At 59.1% G+C, this 19,707-nt stretch overlaps 1 protein-coding gene across 2 annotated transcripts in view; it reads left to right on the top strand.

Annotated features, from left to right (window-relative positions):
* Positions 1 to 8,395: 8,395 nt before the first annotated feature.
* KCNN1 (potassium calcium-activated channel subfamily N member 1) overlaps positions 8,396 to 19,707 on the top strand; it is a 67,543-nt gene continuing 56,231 nt past the window's right edge. Inside the window, exon 1 of one of the 2 annotated variants that reach the window (XM_075902761.2) lies at positions 8,396 to 8,867. The gene's annotated coding sequence lies outside the window, so the exon portion shown is untranslated. Of the gene's footprint in view, positions 8,868 to 10,058; positions 10,539 to 19,707 lie in introns of those variants that run through there. The other variant, XM_075902760.2, reaches the window with a different exon arrangement.

Here is a 19,707-nt window from a genome sequence, read left to right as displayed (position 1 = left end):
CTGCTTTTCCGGAAAAACTTGCCAGCTGTCTACACTGGCCGCTTGAATTTCTGCAAAAGCACTGGCTTCCTACTGTAAGAAATCAATGCTTTTTGCGGAAATACTATGCTGCTCCCATTCAGGCAAAAGTCCCTTTTGCGCAAAAGGGCCAGTGTAGACAGCTGAGATTTGTTTTGTGCAAAAAAGCCCCGATCGTGAAAATGGTGATCAGGGCTTTTTTGCGCAAAAGTGCATCTAGATTGACCACAGATGCTTTTCTGCAAAAAGTGCTTTTGCGGAAAAGCGTCCGTGCCAATCTAGTCGCTCTTTTCCAAAAATGCTTTTACTGGAAAACTTTTCCGTTAAAAGCATTTCTGGAAAATCATGCCAGTCTAGACGTAGCCATTAAGTTTGCAGATGATCCCAAGCTGAGAGAGGCTGCGACTGTTCTGTAGCATAGGGTCATAATTCAAAATGATCTGGACAAATTGGAGAAATAGTCTGAAGTAAACAGGGTGAAGTTTAATAAAGACAAATGTAAAATGCTCCACTTAGGAAGGCACAATCAGTTTCACACATACAGAATGGGAAGCGACTGTCTAGGAAGGAGCACGGCAGAAAGGGATCTAGGGGTTAGAGTGGATCACAAGCTGAATGAGTCAGCAGTGTGGGGGAAAAAAAGCAAAACGTGATTCTGGGCTGCATGAACAGGTGTTGTGAGCAAGACACGAGAAGTCATTCTTCCGCTCTACTCTGAGCTGGTTAGGCCTCAGTTGGAGTCTTGTGTCCAGTTCTGGGCACCGCATTTCAAGAAAGATGTGGAGAAATTGGAGAGGGGCCAGAGAAGAGCAACAAGAATGATGAAAGGTCTAGAGAACATGAGCTATGAAGGAAGGCTGAAAGAACTGGGTTTGTTTAGTTTAGAAAAGAGAAGACTTGAGAGGGGACATGAGAGCAGTTTTCAGGTATCTAAAAGGGTGTCATAGGGAGGAGGGAGAAAACTTGTTCATTTTGGCCTCTGAGGATAGAACGAGAAGCAATGGGCTTAAACTGCAGCAAGGGAGGGTTAGATTGGACATTAGGAAAAAGTTCCTGTCGGGGTGGTCAAACACTGGAATAAATTGCTCAGGGAGGTTGTGGAATCCCCGTCTCTAGAGATATTTCAGAGTAGCTTAGATAAATGTCTATCCGGGATGGTCTAGACAGTATTTGGTCCTGCCATGGGGGCAGGGGACTGGACTCGATGACTCTCGAGGTCCCTTCCAGTCCTAGTATTCTAGGATTCTATGAGTCTGTAATCAGCCGCGATATTGGCTGGTTTGCAGGTTTCCAGATCCATCTCTCAGGTGTGCGTTGGGCACCTTGAGAGCCATTGTTCCTGGAGTCTCGCTAATTAGCATAGTCATTGACTGAACAATTGCTCTTTACAACAGGCAGTCCAGGGCTCATTGCTGTGTCTCAGACGGAGAACATTCCCACTATAAGCACAGAGTCCGTATTCATAACGCTACACCCAGACATCACACAAGTACATGAGTAGCATATATAGAATCAGTAGAAAAGAAGCTTTCATTCGACACCTCACATGGCCCCCTTTGTACAGACTTTGGGGCAACCCCCCCCCTCCATGGGTGCAGCAGTGATCTGGCTGCTCCCCTTAAAATCCAGTAACGTGACAGTTGGCCCCCGCCTCCCTGCTTTGCCTTTATTTTGGAGCCCAAATGGTTGAATGCTGGAATCTGTAAAATGGGCAGAAGGCACCAGCTTCCTTCCCACGCTTTGTGGCCAGGCTAGAGCCGAGCGGGCTGCTGGAGTCACACTCAGCCAATATCTCTGCTGCAACAGGAGGCCGGGTCAAGCCGCGAGGCTGGCGTGACTCCCTGGAGCCCAGAGGAGAAATCCCTGAGCATCACCCTGCACTGTTCATCCTGCTTCCCTAGAAGCTGGGAGAGCCGATAGCCCCAAGTCTGTACTTCCCTTTCCCAGTATGCTTGCTGGCCCTTTAAAGGGGGGTTGGCAGGAGCAGCTGGTGCCCTGAGGTGCTGAGTTGGTCTCCCTGGTGCAGACAGGTTGCAGCCGGCTGCCTGTGAGTAGCGAGTGTGTTTGTGTTGCTGTTGTCGCCGGCTTTGTCGCTTCTCTCTGGCGCTGCGCCACCCTGGGGCTGGGCTGCTCAATGGCTCCTTGTGCCTGGCCCCAGCTCTTTGTGAGCTGACCGGTGCCGGGTTGCACGGCTTTATGCGAAGGGCTCTGGCTCCCCAGAGAGCCCCCGAGTTGCAGAATGGTTTCACCCGTCCTCTCTCGGTGCCTTTCGCAGGGCCGCCCTGGTGGTGAGGCGGGCGAGTGCCCGGAGGGGTTGCATGGCCGGTCTGTGGGACTCTGCGGGGGCCTGGGATGGAGTTGACCCCAGGGGTCTAAAGGAGCTGCTTGGAGGGGAGGCCGTGTGGGTCACCTGGGGACTGACTTGGCTGTTCTTCGCCTTTCCCCTGCTGGGATCCAGCCCCCTTCTGCAGTGGGGGAGGGCGGGAAGGCTGCGAGCTAGAACAGGGGCGTTCCAACGTTTTTTTTCTCGTGTCCCAGTTGACAAAAATTGTTGAGGCCGCGACCTGACAGAATGTGAGTGGAGCCTGGGCTCTGGGGTGGGGCGGAGGATGGGCTTTGGGGTGTAGTAGGGACTCCAGTGTTGGGGAGGGTGGGGCAGGGGCAGGAGGGACTGACTTCAAGTGGTGCCCAGGCAGCAGTGCCACAGGGGTGGGGGGGTCTCCTGGCCCTGCAGACCCTGCTGCGCTCCAGAAGCCGCCAGCAGCAGGTTCCCAGCCAGTAGGAGTGCGGGGCTAGTGCTGGGGGCAGGGGCAGTGTGCGTGCCCCACCACCGCCGAGGAGCCGGGCCTGCTGCGGCCACTTCTGGGGCGCAGCGCAGTCTGCGGTGCTGGGACGGGCAGAGAGCTGCCTCAGACCCCCCCCCCCTCCCAATTGCTCTCCTGATCCCCCTGTGGCAACAGGACCATCTGCCCGACATTCCCGCGACCCGTCCTTTGCAAACTGCTGAGCTGGAGCAATAGCCCCTTGATCCCATGGCCCCAGCTGCCAGCCGCTGCACGGGGCCACTGGCCGTTCCCCACTGGGGCCGATTGCTCCGAAGGGCCCCAGGAGTGAGAAGAGCATGGGGGGAAGGGCAGAGCCCCCTCCCCAGAGAGCCTGGTTTCTCCCCCCTGGACTCTTAGTCGAGCCTCATGGCTGGAGCCCTGGACTGGGGCTCAGGAGATCCATGTTCAGTCCCCAGCTCTCCGCAGTCTCCCCCCGTTGCAAGCTCGTGCAACTCCCCACGTCTCTCTGGTTCTCCACCGTCCGGGTCCCCCCTGGGCCCGCTCTGACGCTGAGCACTTTGAGGCAGGGTCTGTCCTCCGCTGTATCTGGGCAGCGCCCTCGGCTCGGGAAGGGAGGCCTGCAACTCTCGGAATGGGAACAGCGCTCCGGTGCAGCTGGGGCACGAGGCAGGACCCGGTGGCGGGGCTGGGAGGGGTGCGAGGTGGAGCTTCCTGGGGATCATCTCGACTGAGGCCCCCTTGTGCCCCACTCAGACTGGCCCTGCCCCCGAGATCTTGCCAGGACAGGCCCTGATCCTGCCACGCTGCCAGCGTTCGAGTTCGGTTCATGCACGGGGCCTGTGTAGCCACGGGGGAAGGGAGGGGGAGGCTGCCTCTCATGAAAGGGTTAAAAGCGAGTTAGGACGAGTCCCCTGAACCAACCAGGGCCCCAGAAACCAGGCTTTCGGGGGGGGGGGCTCTCCTCCTCCCCCCATGCTCTTCACTCCTGGGGCTCTGATCCGGTGTGAGCCGTGGGCCTCTGCTTTTCTGCTTTGCTTGTAGCACCCGGCTTCTATAGGAAGTATTGTCTAGACCAGGGCTACTCAACTTTGGAAGCCCCGGGGGCCACAATGATATTCACAGCACCTGCCGAGGGCCGCAACTTAAGTGAGGTTGCATATCCATGCAAATATATATGCAAATATATGCAAATAGCTTCTTTCACATTGCCGGGCATGAATACAAAGATTAAGCCGCGGCGCCCGACCCAAACGTGGCCAGTCGGCACCTCTCCGGCTCTGCGCACAAGGCTAAGCAGCCGACACGTCCCACAGTGCCCCGGTGCTCCCGGCACCTCCTCCCTAGGGCCTAGAAACGCCGACACCCTGCACCCGTTTGTGCCAGCCAGCCCGTCCGCTTGTGTCTTTCAGTGCTCACCCCACCAGGGAGCCGTGTCACCGTTGGGGAGCGTGTTCCCAGGGGGGCCACGTTCAAAGGATCCCACCTGTTGAGCCTCATGTAAACCCAAACTGCCCCACGGGCTGCGTGTTGAGTAGCCCTGCTCTACTGGGTAAAACTGGGGACTGGGAGTCTAGACTCCTGGGTTCTCCCCACAGTGCTGGAGATGATGTGGGGGGCTGTTGAATTTGGCCTCATGCTCCGAACGGGGTGGGAGACGGGGAATCAGGGTTTCTGGGTCTATCCCAGGCTCTGCTACCGACCTAGCGTGCAACCTTGGGCAAGTCACGTCCTCTCTCTCCCATCTCCAAAATCTTTCCCCTCCAGCTGAAGCTGGTGTCTGAGCGTGTCAGCTGGCAGGTGCCGGGCGGGACGGGATAAGGTCAGCCAATCCCTGGGGGTCTTTTAGAGGTCGCGGGGCCCTTGCTCTGCGGCGGGTCTCAGCAGCCGGCGGGGTGCGTGCGGGAGAGAAGCAAGAGGAATCCGATGGCAGATGCGATAGCGACGCGCCGTCCCAAAGGCAGCCCAAGGACACGCGCCGATCCTGCCGAGCCACCAGGAGAGTTTCGAAGCCCCGGGACTTGGGGTGTAAGTGAGACAAGGCTGGTTGGACTCTGGCGCGGGGCACAGAGCCGGCGGGGGAGGGTTTCTGATGAAGCACCAGGACTCAGATGGGGGGGTAGCTGCCGCTTGGGCCAGGGGGTAGCGGCCCAGCAGCATGTGTGGGGAGCTGGGGGTGGAACAGGTGGGGTTCAGGGCTGAGGGGCATTGGGGGGGATGGAGAGGTAGGGGGTGGGCGGAGCAGTGGGTGCTGCCGGAGGGGGCTTCCTTTGCCTCCCTGCCTCCCCCTGGCCACTCGCCTGTTCTGGGAGCTGGCAGCCCTGTGCTCTCACAACCCCGCCCCACCCAGCTTTGCCTGGTGGCCCTGCTTCTAGGAGGCCTGTCTTGGGGTCAGGCCCCAGCCCAGCACCCCGGGGGCTGTGACCTGAAGCAGCTGGCGTCTGTGCAAGAGACACATTTTCAGGCCCCTTGCTAGAAGCCATGGCATGGGCTGGGGGGGTGCAGGGTGGGCAGAAGAGACTGGGGGGGGGGGGTGGATCTTCTTGCCCTGGCACTTGGAACAGAAGGGGTTAAACTCTGCAACATCCCCCCCTCCCTTCAGGTTTGTAAATTACACGGAGAGCCTCAAGGGACCAGGCACCCCAGAGCTCTGCCCCCCACCCCTGGATTGGGCCCGCGAGCCCCGTGCTTGTGGCTGGGCGTAGGGGCCGCGGCTGTGGGTAAGAGCCGTGGAATCTGCTCGGCATCTCGTTTAGCTGCCTCGCTCTCCCCCAGGGAAGCTGGACCACATGGTGATGGATGGGCCCCCTGGAAGCAGAGAGCAGCCGGCCTGGCCTTCCTGGCTGTACGTGGGGCAAGTCCCCAGGTATTTAGCCCCAGTGGGGCCCATCGTTATTACTGGGATCACAGCAGCAACGGGCGTGTCCCATCCATGCCGGGCGACAGCCAGAGACAAGCCCAAAGAGCTCACAGGCTGAATAGAGGAAGGATGGGAGGGGAAACTGAGGCACGCGGCAGTGACGGGACTTGCCCCAGGTCCCTCAGCAGGCAACGGCGGAGCCAGGATTAGGGCCCAAATCTCTTCTTCCTCCTCCCTCCATTCTCCGTCCAGTGCCCGACCACTAGGCCTCACTGCTCTTGGCCACAGGCTTCCACAATGCAATTTCCAAGGGTGCCGGCCACATCCTGATGGGGTCTGTGCTTGGCCCTCCTGGGTCGTGCCTGCTGTCCTGGGACTGGGGGTGCGTGTGTGTGTGTTGGGGGCGAGATGGGGACGCTTGGAAGGAGTCTTGGTTTAGTTGCTGGCCGTGGGGTGCTACCCGGGGTTGATGGGTCTCCCTCTCTCTGTGTCCATTGGCCCCAGGCTCCTGCCAATGGGAGCCATCTCCCCGATCCCCCCCCCCGCCTTTTGAGAGCAGGGGTGCGGCTGGCGGCTGCTCCCAGCTTCGCTTCCCCGCTGTGCCGGGCCTGTGTCCGCAGTGGGGGCGACGCCGTGACGGGTGGCACTTTACCATCTGAGCAGCGGGAGCGGCTCCCTTGGCGGGTAGCAGGAGTAGGCTGCTATCCAGGGGATCCCGCCTGCTGGGGTCACGTCCCTGGTGGGGTTTGTGGGATGAGCAAAGCAGCCCCTCCCCCCCAGGAATGGGGAAGGTGGGGGGGCAGGAGGGATTTCTTTGGCTCCTCCCTTGTCTCCCTCTGGCTCTCCCCATACCCCCCATGGCAAGGTGGCTGTGATGGGGGGGGCATGCCCTGGCAGGCCTATGTACCCCGGCAACCCCCCTCCCAGAGCAGGCCTGGCCCGTAGGGATGTGTGTGGGGGGGGGGGGATTTCCTCTCCTGCAGTGGGAGCCCCGTGTCCCCTCCCCCCATCTCCCACCACTGTCTCTGCAGATACGAGTCTCGCTCCCAGCTGCTTGCAGGAGCAGCTTGGAATATCCCCCCCCCCGGATTTCCCTGACCCCCCCCATCGCCCAGCTGGTCTCCCCCTGGTAAATTCCAACCCCCTCCTGTCAGCGGCTGGGGAATCCCTCCGTGTGGGGGATGCCCTCCCCCCCCCCGCCTGGTTTATTTTCGGAGGGGGAATCCTGCCAGCTCAGAGCTGCCACCCCCGTGAGTCGGAGCCAGGCTCGGGGGAGGCTGGTTGATGGATGGTCCAGCTGCCTTTCCTCGTGGCGGGGAGGGGGGGAGGCAGGGTCTGCCTGCTGCCATGGCAACGGGGCATCTCCGCTGCAGAGGAAGGGGGGGGCGCCAGGAGCCAGCGCGGGGGCGGAGGCGGAGGCGGGGGGGGGGGGGAGGCAGTCACGCGCCAGGAATCCTCCACCGGGCTTCCCCATGCGGCACGGAGGCGGATGCTGATCTCATGGGGGGGGGGGGGATTCCTGGAATGCAGGAGCCCTGCTTGGAAGGAGGAGGAGGGAGAAAATACCCTCCCCATTGCCCCCTAGGCAGCAGGGGGCAGGGTGCGGGCCTCCTGGGGGGGGGATGCAGGGCAGAACTGGAAGGCAGCGGGGAAGGGGGGGGGCTTTCTTTCCCAGCGGAGTCGGGGTGGGAGGCTTGTTCCATCCCTCAGGCGCAAGGGTGGGGGGAAGTTCGGGGGTAGGACTGGGGGGGTGGGTTTGTCTCTTGGAGGGGGGGGCTCCCATTGAATATTCAGAAACAAGGGGCTGGGGGCTTGGTTCCCTGTCCCTGCACTTGGGGGGGGGGCAGGGCCATTGAGTCCCTGGTCTGGATGTGTTGGGGTACCCTCCTGGCCCTGATCACCCCCCTGGGAATTGCCTGGGAGATGGTCCCTGCCGCATGGAGTCCCTGCGGTCATTCCCAGCTTTGTTTGCTCCGTGCCTCAGTTTCCCCGCTCACCCTTGGAGCGTTTTGCCTGAAAGCGGTTCGGGGCAGGGCCGGTTTCTCGTTGGGGCTCTGCCGCACCACGGGGACCCCAGCGTGGCCTCCGAGTGAATTGCAAAGAAGGCATCAGCCCCCTTCTGAGCTGGGTAGGTGCCAGGGGCGGGGAGGACAGTGCCAGGCCCCTCAAAGACCAATTGCACTGGCATGAAAACCAAATTAGAGCCGGCTGGCCTGGCGCTCGTCCTTTGTCTCCCTCCTCGAGCCTTGATCGACGCAGGGGCGGGCGAGCGGCAGAGCGCGACTCTTGTGCAGCTGCGGGCACTTGGCAAAGTCACGATTCGCAGCGGCTTCCCCGGCCCTGCCCCCAGCTCCGGAGAGCAGCAGCTGCGCCCGTTCTGCGCCATCGATTGCGGCTAGCTCGTGCCGAGGGGCGGGAGGGGAGACAGGCAGAGGTGCCTGGGAATTTACAAAGGCAGGGCAGGGGGCAGATAAGCATGCCCCCCCCCCCCGACCACGGTGGGTGGCTTTTTTCTGCCTACGTAGGATAAGGGCTCCTGTTTTCTCATCCTGCTGAATAAAGACAGGCCAGAGGCGCTGTGAATGGGGCATAGAGATTCCTAGGCCAGAAGGAATGCTGCATGGCCAGGCCTTTTAACTTCCCTAGTGTAAGCGTGGGGCTGCTCTCCTGCTCAGGGTGGAGCCCGCAGGTTAGAATATGAGCAGACAAGCCGGAGTTTGGTGGCCTGGCTTCTTTGTGACAGGCGGACTTCTGCAGCCATTCCGGCGATGCTGGGAGGGCCGGCTGTGTTGCTCCTGCAGCCAGGAATAAACCAGGCCGGTGTTCCTTCTCCGGGGAGTGTCTCCATAGTTTTTTGGGGAATAGCGTGCTCGCCGGGCCTTGGTCACGAAAGAGTTAAATTTCAGGCATTCTGCTAACTCTGGAATCTGCTCCGTGCCGAGATCACAGAAAGCACATTCAAAGTCTCTGCCGTGGGGAAACGAGAAAGTGGCTCCGTGCTAAGCCGCTAAGCCGAGGGGGAAAAGTGTCGGGAGAGGGGAGGTCAGGCTGGTGGGACTTCAAAGGCAGAAACCAGTTAGGAGGAGCCTTGTCTTGCTGCGGATGTGGAATTTACCCAGCATTAAGCAGAACAAACGCTGGGGAGTCAGCAGCCACCGTGTAAACGTAGATCCCGACAACAGATTTCCCCCCGGCTGCAGAGACAGGTACAAATTCCGAGCGTGTGTGCGATTGTGTGTGTGTGTGTGAGCAGAATCACAATAACAGGTGTGTTACTGCAATCTATGAGGGCCTGGGAGAGCTCTTCTATTGTGGGCAAAGTTATAGCCCTCATTTTAGATACGGGGAAACTGAGGGAGAGGGGCGTGGCTTGCGCAAGATCACACAGCCAGTCAATGGCTAGATACAGGAATCTGATTTTCTGGTCACTGATTTTCAGAACACTAGCCGCTACCACTAACAGTTGGAAAATTGATGAGGGCAGAGTGCACCAGAATGGGGGAAGGGGATGTGTAAAGGTAGGTGCTTGCAGTTCGATATTGAACCACTAGGCGTGTCTGTGTGCGGTACCAAGTTCTAGGCAAGCCATGGTAAACAAAGGTGGTTGAGGCTGGAACACGAGTTGTGCAGAAGCCAATAGTCTCGGCCAGGGCTATGCTTGGATAGTGTTGCTGGCACAGCCCTACCGGCATGCTATGCTAGGGGATAGCTTATTGGAGCCCCAGGAGTGAAGTATGCTGTAGTGACAAATGTACATTTTTGAGGGGGGAACTTGGGTTTGTATTGGGGCTTCTGCTGACATGGCCCCATCTGTCCAAGACACACCCTGACCAAGAGCTAGAGCAGGCTGATGGCTTTAGTGTAGACGTGTCTTGGTGTCTGTAGGTTTGTGTAATCTCCTGCTTAGGAAAGGCTGCGATTCTGTAGGACAGGAGATCCCGGCGGGTGGGTGTTGTGGTCATGGGGGTGCCCATGGGTGGCTGGGGTCGGACACCCCACCCAGTCCTGCAGCTGTCTCTTGGGGAGGGTAGTGAGAGAGACCGACACCCTCTGACTCTGCCCTGGGAGGCACCCCGCTCCCTGCAAACCAGACGGTTATTGACAAACTGGAGGGAGTTCTGAGCAGGGCAAGAAGAACGACGAGGAGGCTGGAGGGCTGGGGGGAGCTGGGTTTAAAACACCTGCCAGGTGAGGCTGGTCTGAGTGGACCTTGATGGGAGAGGAGCTGGGAACAGTCAGACGAGGGACAGCGCCAAGGGGCAGCGGGCTTCTCTGTGCCGGAGTCACACGGGGGGGGGGGGGGGATGTGGAGGCAGCGCAGAAGGACTTGCTGACGGCCCTGTGCTGCGTGCAGCCCCCGTCTGCCTCTGGAACCCGCTCGCTCTCCGAGCCGCAGGGCTGGGGAGGGAGGGAGAGGCCAGAATTTGGCTGCCGGGGACAGAGACGGTTGGCCCCAGCCAATAACAATAAGGATGCGAGGAGAGTGACTCCTGTCTAAAAATAACCCTCCCCGCTTGGCAAGAGCAGGTGGATGCAGGGGGAGGCGTCAAGGTCGCCAGCCGGAGCAGAGAAAGCCCTGCGTGTGGGGGCGGGCGCCCACCCTTCACCCCACGGATCCCACGCCCATCCAGCTCCGAGCGGGACCCTAAAGCTCAGCCGGCAGCGGGGATTGTGAGCCTCCCCCAGGCTGGCAGACAGCTACGGCCCATCTCCTTTTCAAGCGTCTTCCCCGTCGGCTCCCCTGAGCCGGTCCCGGGTGAGTCCCACGGCCAACTGGCAGCGGGCCCCATGCCCCAGCCCGGGCCGGGTGCCGGGCAGGAAGTGGTCTGGCCCCCCGCTCTAGACGAAGACCCAGAACCGAGCTCCACAGCTGGCAGGTAAGGGGTAAGGAGGCAGGTAATCGGCGCCGGCCGTGCGTTCCGGGGATCGGTGCGGAGGGAGGGGGGATCGTCAGCGACTTTTCTCCCCCCACGCTTGGCTTTGCATTCTGGGGCTGGTCAGTGTGGTGGAAACCAAGGGCCTGTTCGCTGGTAGGTGTTTGTGGCTCCCTCCCCGTGTCCTGGGGCTCAGGTTGAATCTCAACTTTCCTTGCACAGGCAGAGGGGAGGGGTGGATTTTCCTGGCTGGGGGTGAAAGCTTGGAAACGTGCCCCTAAGAGACTCAGAATCCAGCCGGCGAATAAACGGAGCCTCGGATTAATTGGGGGAGGGGAGCATCTCAAGGGTTTTACGCTGATCTGGTTCTCGAGGTGGGCCTGGCCCGATCTGCAGGACACAGCACGCGGCAGGTGCTGCAGAGAACAATGGCGGATTCCCCCTTCCCAGTGGAGAACGGCGGGAGACACGTGGTCACAGCACACCTGGCCACGACAGAGACCCCGATCCTGGACTGAGCAGCCTGCTCGTGTAGCCAGTCCAGGGCTGGCTGCCGGATGGACTGAACCGAAGGTGCTGGGGAGCCAGCTGAAAACAGCAGCCCCTTGGGTACCGGCTCTGTACCTGTGGAGCCGCAAAATAGAATCAGAGAATCATAGAACGCTAGAACTAGGAGGGACCTCGGGTCATTGAGTCCCATCCCCTGCGCACACGGCAGGACCCAGCCCTGTCTAGCCCATCCCTGACAGGTGTCTGTCCAACCTGCTCTTCAATCTCTCCAGAGATGGAGATTCCACAACCTCCCTAGGCAATTTATTCCTGTGTTTCACCACCCTGACAGTTAGGAACTTTTTCCTAATGTCCAACCTAAACCTCCCTTGCTAAGCCCATTGCTTCTTGTTCTATCCTCAGAGGCCAAGAAGAACAATTTTTCTCCCTCTTCCTTTTAACACCCTATTCGATAGATACTTAAAAACGGCTCTCATGTCCCCTCTCAGTCTTCTCTTTTCTAAACAAAACAAACCCAACTCTTTCATTCTTCCCTCCTAGCTCATGGGCTCTAGACCTTTCATCCTTTTTGTTGCTCTTCTCTGGACCGTCTCCAATTTCCCCACATCTTTCCTGAAATGTGGGGCCCAGAACTGGACACAAGACTCCAACAGAGGCCTACTCAGCGCAGAGCAGAGCGGAAGAAGGACTTCTCGTATCTTGCTCACAACACTCCTGTCCATGCAGCCCAGAATCACGTTTGCTTTTTTTGCAACAGCATCGCACTGTTGACTCCTATTTAGCTCGAGGGCCACTCTGACCCCTAGATCCCTTTCTGCAGGACTCCTTCCTAGACAGTCGCTTCCCACTCTGCATGTGTGACACGGCTTGTTCCTTCCTAAGTGGAGTCCTTTCCATTTGTCCTTATTAAACTTCATCCTATTGACCTCAGCCCATTTCTCCAATTTGTCCAGATCATTTTGAATTATGACCCTGTCCTCCAAAGCAGTTGCAACCCCTCCCAGCTTGGTATCATCTGCAAACTTAATAAGCGTCCTCTCTATGCCGATATCTAAATTGTTGCTGAAGATTGAACAGACCTCTGCGGAACCCCCCTTGTTCTGCCCTTCCAGCAGGATTGTGAACCGTTAATAACGACTCTCAGAACGGTTCTGCAGCCAGTTATGCACCCGCCTTATAGTAGCTCCATTTAGGTTTCATTGCCCTAGTTTATTGATAAGAAGGCCACGTGAGACGGTGACAGAAAAAAGCCGTATCCTAACAGCTGGACTGGAAGCAAGGAGTTTTGATTCTTGGCCTGCCTCTCTGCTGCTGCCTTCACCATATTTGGCACTGCAATCACCAGCTGCTGGAATCCTGTGGTTACCCAAGACTCGCGGCTTCTATTAAAGACAGACCAGCAAGGTTCGGACTCTGCTGGTTATGGGAAAAAGCCTGAAAACAGGTGGCAAATTAAAAGAACCCAACACACGCTGATTTGGGGCCGTTTAAAGTCCATCTCAGAGGTTTGTTCTTGGATTTCTAGTATTTCAGGCCAGCAGGGGCCAATGGATCCTCTCGTCTGACCTCCTGTGTGTTACAGGCCCGAAAGTTCCCTCTTGCTGCCCCCATCCAGGGCCGACTTATCCATTAGGCACAGTAGGCACAGTGCCTAGGGCCCACGATACTTTTAGGGGCCCACGAAAATGTTTTAATTTCTTTTAAATTCAGGAGAAAAAAATGAACTTTTAGGGCTGAAGAAAATGTTTTCATTTTTTTCTCACATCAGAAAAAAATGAAACTTTTAGGGCCCACGAACATCTATTACGTTTTGCCTAAAACAGAAAAAAAAATGTTGAAGTATTTAAAGTTATAGCAAAAATTATTTTTAATATTGATATTATTATGGTGGAAGTCATAATGCGGCCCTACCCCCATCGTGAGCCAAACGACTTGTGTTTGGCGAAAGCATCTTTCAGACCAGCTCCAGGGTGGATCTGAAGTCCACATGGCATGGGGACTGGACCCTTCCCTTCCCTAAGAATTTGTCTCAGCCGTTAGTCACCCGCTCCATTAAAAATCAGGGCATTATTTCTAATCAGGCTTTGCCGTGGCGTCGTTAGATCTTGTTCAGGCTACATAGTGCTTTACACCCCCGATTTTCTCCCCGTGGAGGTTTTCTGCTGTAGAATTCTCCAAGGCAGCCGTCCTGACCCTGCGTTCCCATGCTGCCTGCTTGGTTTTTATCCTCTCCCACCCCCCCGGGATCCTGCCCTCGTCTCCTAGGCAGGAAACAACCAAAGGATCATAAATAAATCGCCGGCACGGAACCTTTTGACCGTCCAAATCTATTTTTAGCAGCAGCCTCTGCAGCAGCTGCTCTGTCGGACCCCAGAGTTCCTCGAGGGGCGAGGGCTGTTTTCCACCTACCCAAGGTCCAGGAATGTTTTGGATGGATTTGCACCTCAGCCAGCATTTGACAGACGCACTTGTGGGATCGTTTAACTCAGGGGCGGGGAAACTTTTTCGGGTCAGGGGCTGCCGACCCACAGAAAAATCAGTGGGGTCATGAGTAAGTGAGAAGGGGAAAAAAAGTGGCTTTCAACTAAGAAGGCGGAAGACATGCCCCACATCCAAGCCTAGGGGGGCCTGAGCTAGTAGATTTTTGGGGCTCCCCAGGCTCTGGGGTGGGACCAAAAATGAGAAGGTAAGAGTGTGTGAGGGGAGGCAGACTTGGAGCGTGGGTAAAGGTAGAATGGATCTGAAAAGGCAAGCACAGTTAACCTGTGGAACTCCTTGACAAAGGATGCTGTGAAGGCCAGGACTTTAACAGGGTTCAAACAAGAGCAAGATAGATTCATGGAGCTTAGGTCCATCAATGGCCATGAGCCAGGATGGGGAGGAATGGTGTCTCTAGCCTCAGTTTCTCTGGAGGTGGGTGACAGGGAAGGGATCACGTGAGGATTCCCTGTTGTGTTCCCTCCCTCTGGGGCATCTGGCATCGGCCACCGTCGGCCGACAGGACACTGGGCTGGATAGACCTTTGGTCTGACCCCGCCTGGCCGTTCTGATGTTCTTATGTGTATGTTAAGTCTCCAAGCCCTGGCCCTGGAAGCCAAGCCGCCCCCCCAGTCTCCCTGGCCCCAGAGCGCGGGGAGGGTGGGCGCTGGGGGGCAGCCACGCTCTGCCCCCAGTAGCCTACAGTGGGCATTCTAGGGGTGGCATGTGGGTGGGGCTAGGCTGGTGGTTTGGCAAGGCAACGCCTCCCCCTGCCTGTGATACCCTGTAAGGGGCTTAATATCCAGCAAGGGAGATTTAGGTTAGACATAAGGAAAACCAAGGGCCAGGGAGGCTGGGGGGCCGGCCTCGGTTTTGTCCTGGGTCTGGCCTCAGAGCCCCATCCAGCTCGACGTTCCTAAGATAAGCCAGCTCCGCCTTCCGCCAAGCCCTGCTGGGATCCGGGTGGAGCTGGAGAGGCGGGTGGGTGGGTCGGGGGGTCCCCCTGCTGCGGGTGACACAGGGTGATCCTTGCCTCTGGATTCTCTGCCCAGCAGCGGGGTGCCCTCTGGGATCCAGCTGTTACCCCACGTGCAGCCAAGGTACGAACCAGCAAGCTGGCCTTGCAGTGACCCAGCTGGGCTGGGCTTCCGGAGACCTGTGCTCGGTCCAGTCCTTGCATGACCTTGGCCAAGTCACTGACTCTCTCTGGGCCTCAGTTTCCCCACCGGTAAAACAGCGGGGAACTTAGCTTCCTTTGCTTTATTCAGATGGTATCTCCCCCTGGGGCAGCATCTGTGCAGCCCCGGTCACCAGGAGGCCCTGAGCTCCGATGCGGCCTCCAGATTTACTGTAATGGAAATAATAGCAACAGGCGCTAGCGGGGACTTTAGAGCACAGCGCCTTAGGACGGCCAGAAGGTACCAGCTGCAGAGGGAGGCGGCCAGTCCCCTGCCCCTGTTTAACTGGCTGGTGTGGGTGGGAGTAACAGGCACGCGGGAAAGCGAAATCTCCTCTCACCGTGGGAAGGGGGTTAATACTTTGGCGGCGGGAGGAATGGCAGAGCTTGGTGCAGGAGCACCCCAAAGTTCAGGCTTGCGTGGCCAGCTTGGGGGGGTGATCGTGGCCCTATCTGCCATTTCTAGGGGCCCCCGGGGCTTAGCAGACTGAGTCGCATTTTGCCCCATGCGTGGTGCCCACTGGGCCCACGAAGTGCGGCCGCCTCTGGGGAGGAACACGCCCGCTGTCTGAGTCGCTGCCCAGACCTTTGGTGGTGCCGCCTGGGAGCCTGGCCCAGCTCCCGCCGAGGCTTTTAGGGGCCTGACTCCTGCCCTGGAAGTCCTAGAAACCACCAGGCGGAGAAGCTGGGAGCTCCCCGCCTAGCCTGTCCCTGCCCCTGCTGGCTTGTGGCCTGGCCTGGCAGGCGAGACGGCGTCTTTACTGAAATGAACGCCTGGCCCTGGTGCCACCTGCGGCTTGGTGCCCATTGTCTGTGGCACGGGGCAGGAACCTGATATGCCCCTGGCAGCACAGGCCCAATTTTCCATGCGGCCCACGTTTGGGGGCACAGCAGCTCGGGGGGGGGGGGGGCAGTGCTCATAGCCCCTTCCCCCCGCATTGGCCTGGCCCAACACTGCGCTGAACCTCCTAGGGGTGACGCCAGGAAGCAGGGTCCCCCTCCCCCTCTCCCTCCCTCCAGTAGCTGCCTCTGAATCCCATCCCTGGGAAACCCAAGCGGCGCGAATGCATAATTCACGAGGGCTCCCTGGCAAATAATAGATGTGGCGTGTGCGTGGGCGGCTAGAGTGGGGGGGGACCAGGGGGTTCCCTCGGCAGCCGGCTCCCGTGCGACTGCCTTTCCCCAGGCTTCCCGTGCGGCCGTCACTGCGTCCTTGTGAGTAACCTCTGGCTCCCTGCGCGGGGAAACCTCCAGACAGCCGAGGCCTCCTGTCGCTTTCACTGCCTCCCTCCGTCTGTCTGTCCAATTCCCTGGGTGCCTGGAGTCTGTCTGTCCCCGCAGCCTCTGTGTCCGTCTGTCCGCCCGCGTCTTCTTCCTTTCCTTCGGGGGAAGGGTGAACCATCTCACCAGGAAATTGAATCCAGGGCTGGGGGGCATGGGTGGTGGGCGAGCGCCCAGGTGGGGAAAACAAGCCCCCACCCCAGGTTACTGCTCCCAGCCCCTGAACATCCCCAGGCCCCTCGGCTGGCTGGAGACCTGGACATCCATGCCCCAGCCTGACGCTTCCTGGGTGGCTGGAGAGCCGGGCAGTCTGGCCCCAGCCCTCCCTGGCATCCAGGGTGCATGGGCAGCTTGGGAAGACAACGGCTTCCCTTGCCTGTGTCATTCGCCGCCCATGTTCAGGGGGGTCGTTCGTACAAACAACAAACGGCTTCCATGCCAAAGGACAAGCCCCTGGCCCCTCTCCTGCCCGGGCGGAGGCTGCTGGAAATCCGGGGTGACCGCACTCCATGGGCAAACGGAGGCGAGACAAGCCCCGGGGTTTCTGGCTGGATGTCTCCTTCTTTGGCCCTCCGTGCAATGGGCCAGGGTCCTGCTCTTTTGGCAAGGATCCAAACCTGCCAGGCGCAGGCCATGGCCCTGGGCTAGGAGACTGATCCTTCACCCGCTGGGAGCTGGGGCGGGGACCCCATGGAGCATGCTCTTGCCGTTCGTCACTCATCAGTCAGGCGCTAACGAGGATTCCTCCCCCTGCACACTCCTATGTCAAGCCCATGACCTTTCAGGGCCCATCCAGGGCTGGAAACCTCCGTCCTCCCCAGCCTCTTCCAGAGCCCGGCCAGGGCACGGCCCTGCAGCTGGCCTTCAGCAAGGACTCAGGTAGGGGAGTAAGGGTCCCTTCTGGGGGCGGCCTGGAGGGATGGGTCCTCCCCAGCACATGGCATTGCATTGCACCATGCCAGTCTGAGCTGCAGGTGCCCAAGTGGAACCCCTGGGGCCCCACACAGGCCTACGGAAAGTCTGGGGTGGAGGGTGCTACCCAGAGAAAGCACCCTCGGCTGTGGAGGGCTAGGAGAGTGTCCATGATGATGGGTAGATCTGGGTGGCAGGCGATGAGGCTAGAGGTGGGTTTTCGACAGGGATTCGCATGATGAAAGCAGCTGGGTGGAGCCGGTACCCAGAGTGCACCTGGGCGGGAGGTGCCTGCCGGATGGGGTGGAGTGTTAAGGCGGGGCTGGGTTTTGGAGGCGTTGTCGTGGCAGCAGTGGGCCGGAGCTGGGTGGGGTTCCCATGGTAGCAAAGGGGGGGACCCGGCTTTCAGAGGGGTTGTCGTGGCAGCAGTGGGCCGGAGCTGAGTGGGGTTCCCATGGTAGCAAAGGGGGGGACCCGGCTTTCAGAGGGGTTGTTGTGGCAGCAGTGGGCCGGAGCTGGGTGGGGTTCCCATGGTAGCAAAGGGGGGGACCCGGGTTTCAGAGGGGTTGTCGTGGCAGCAGTGGGCCGGAGCTGAGTGGGGTTCCCATGGTAGCAAAGGGGGGGACCCGGGTTTCAGAGGGGTTGTTGTGGCAGCAGTGGGCCGGAGCTGGGTGGGGTTCCCATGGTAGCAAAGGGGGGGACTCGGCTTTCAGAGGGGTTGTCGTGGCAGCAGTGGGCCGGAGCTGAGTGGGGTTCCCATGGTAGCAAAGGGGGGGACCCGGCTTTCAGAGGGGTTGTCGTGGCAGTGATGGGAATGGGGCTTTCTGGAGCAGCAATTCTTTCCTTCTGGACTCCGAAGCCTGAAAGACCCTTGAGGCCCCAGGCCGGGCAGTGCCCTGTCCCTGGCCGAGAGATTGGTATTGGCGTCCTGACAGAAGCATTTAATAAAGCCCATTATGATGACAGCGATAGAACCGTTAGCGAAACATCCGCTAAGTGATGGCTAATAAAATATTTACTTGGGTCCGCCTCAGAGCGCCGCTCTGGGCTTTCCCCGACCGAATGTGGGAGCCCGCAGGCAGTGTGGTCCCCACCCCAAAAGCTGCTCCAGAAGCTGTGTCCGGAATGCCTCTTGGCCCGGTATCTCGGCACGGCTCCGTTGCTGGGGCGAGGGTGGCCACTGGCAACATACAAAATGGGTTTGTGGAGAGACGTGGTTTGGGGTGTTCCCAGCGGCTGGCCAAGCCGGCGTCCTGAGCACTGTGAGCGAGGCTCCACCTGCGCGGGGACGGTTTGGTGACCATAGTGCTGGCACCGTGCAAAAGTCACCCAAAGTGAAAACGGCTCAGACCGGTTTCTCTGCCTCCCTTTGTCGGCGTTTGGTGGCCACATGGCTAACACCCTGTGGACAGAGTGAAGCAGTGTGGGTGAGCATGCCGCAGGGCAGTGTTGTGGGAAGGCAGAGCCGATCCCTGCGCTTCTTGGGACTCCCTCGTAGCTTTGTGTGCTCTCCGTGCTAAAGAATGTCAAAGCAGCACAGCTGTATCTCCGTCCCTTCCCTCAGCCTGCCGCTGGGTTCCTAGTCCGGTGGAACAGGAGCAGTTCAATGGTTTGTTCTTTGTTTGTTCCCCAAACGGAGCAGCTCCCTCAGTTGTCAGACACTTCCAGGAGCTTTGAAAGGGGAGGGGCGCAGGCCTGCAGGGCAGCAGAGATCACAGGACACTGAGCACAGCCCTCAGGGCAGGCCTTGGGGGATACTGGCGGAAGCCCGTTCTCTCGACAAAACAAAGAGCAGAGTTCACCCTGGCTCTCTGTCACCAATAAAGGGAAGGGAAAAGACAAAAGTCGCTTGCCGGGCTGGATGTTTTTTATCCCCAAAACTGGGTGTTTTCCCCCAGCAAAAGTAGTTTGTATTGTAGTGTAAACGCTCTCACTGTTTTGTCACCCTGCCCGTCTCGGGGGTGCATCCCGCCGTTGTGCCATGATTCACCCAGGGCTGTCTTCACTCTGGAGTGAACCCCTATTACAGCTCCCGGTCAGGTCCTGTCCCCCCCCCCCAAACCTTTCCCTCCAGGGCGGTGGTGCTTTTACCAGCAGTTCGCCAAGCAGGCAGGGGCTCCAGGCCCCAGCTCAAGTGGCTGACACAGCCGCTCTGGCTACCCCGGTGTTACTTCAGCAGGAGGCTGTGATGTCATCATCGGGCACCCGGCACCCTGTGACGTCATCATCGGACACGCCAGACACTCTGTGACGTCATCATCGGGCGCCTCGGCCACCCTGTGACATCATCATCGGGCGCCCCAGACACTCTGTGACGTCATCATCGGGTGCCTCGGACACCCTGTGACGTCATCATCGGGTGCCTCGGACACCCTGTGACGTCATCGTCGGGCGCCTCGGCCACCCTGTGACGTCATCATCGGGCGCCTCGGCCACCCTGTGACGTCATCATCGGGCACCCCGGACACTCTGTGACGTCATCATCGGGTGCCTCGGCCACCCTGACGTCATCATCGGGCGCCCCGGACACTCTGTGACATCTTCATCGGGCGCCTCGGACACCCTGTGATGTCATCATTGGACACTCCAGACACTCTGTGACGTCATCATCGGGCGCCTCGGCCACCCTGACGTCATCATCGGGCGCCCCGGACACTCTGTGACGTCATCATCGGGCGCCCCGGACACTCTGTGACGTCATCATCGGGCGCCCTGGGTGCCCTGTTGAAGGCGGTGCCCTAGGCAGCAGCTGAGTCTGCCTATAGTCACAGGCCGCCCCTGAAGACAGGCAGGTTGCTGCCTTAGCCCCCCCAC

This window comes from Pelodiscus sinensis, chromosome 32, assembly GCF_052426305.1.
Source record: "Pelodiscus sinensis isolate ZL-2025 chromosome 32, ASM5242630v1, whole genome shotgun sequence".
Taxonomy (NCBI): Eukaryota; Metazoa; Chordata; order Testudines; family Trionychidae; genus Pelodiscus; species Pelodiscus sinensis.
This window is presented reverse-complemented; position numbering and strand designations above follow the sequence as displayed.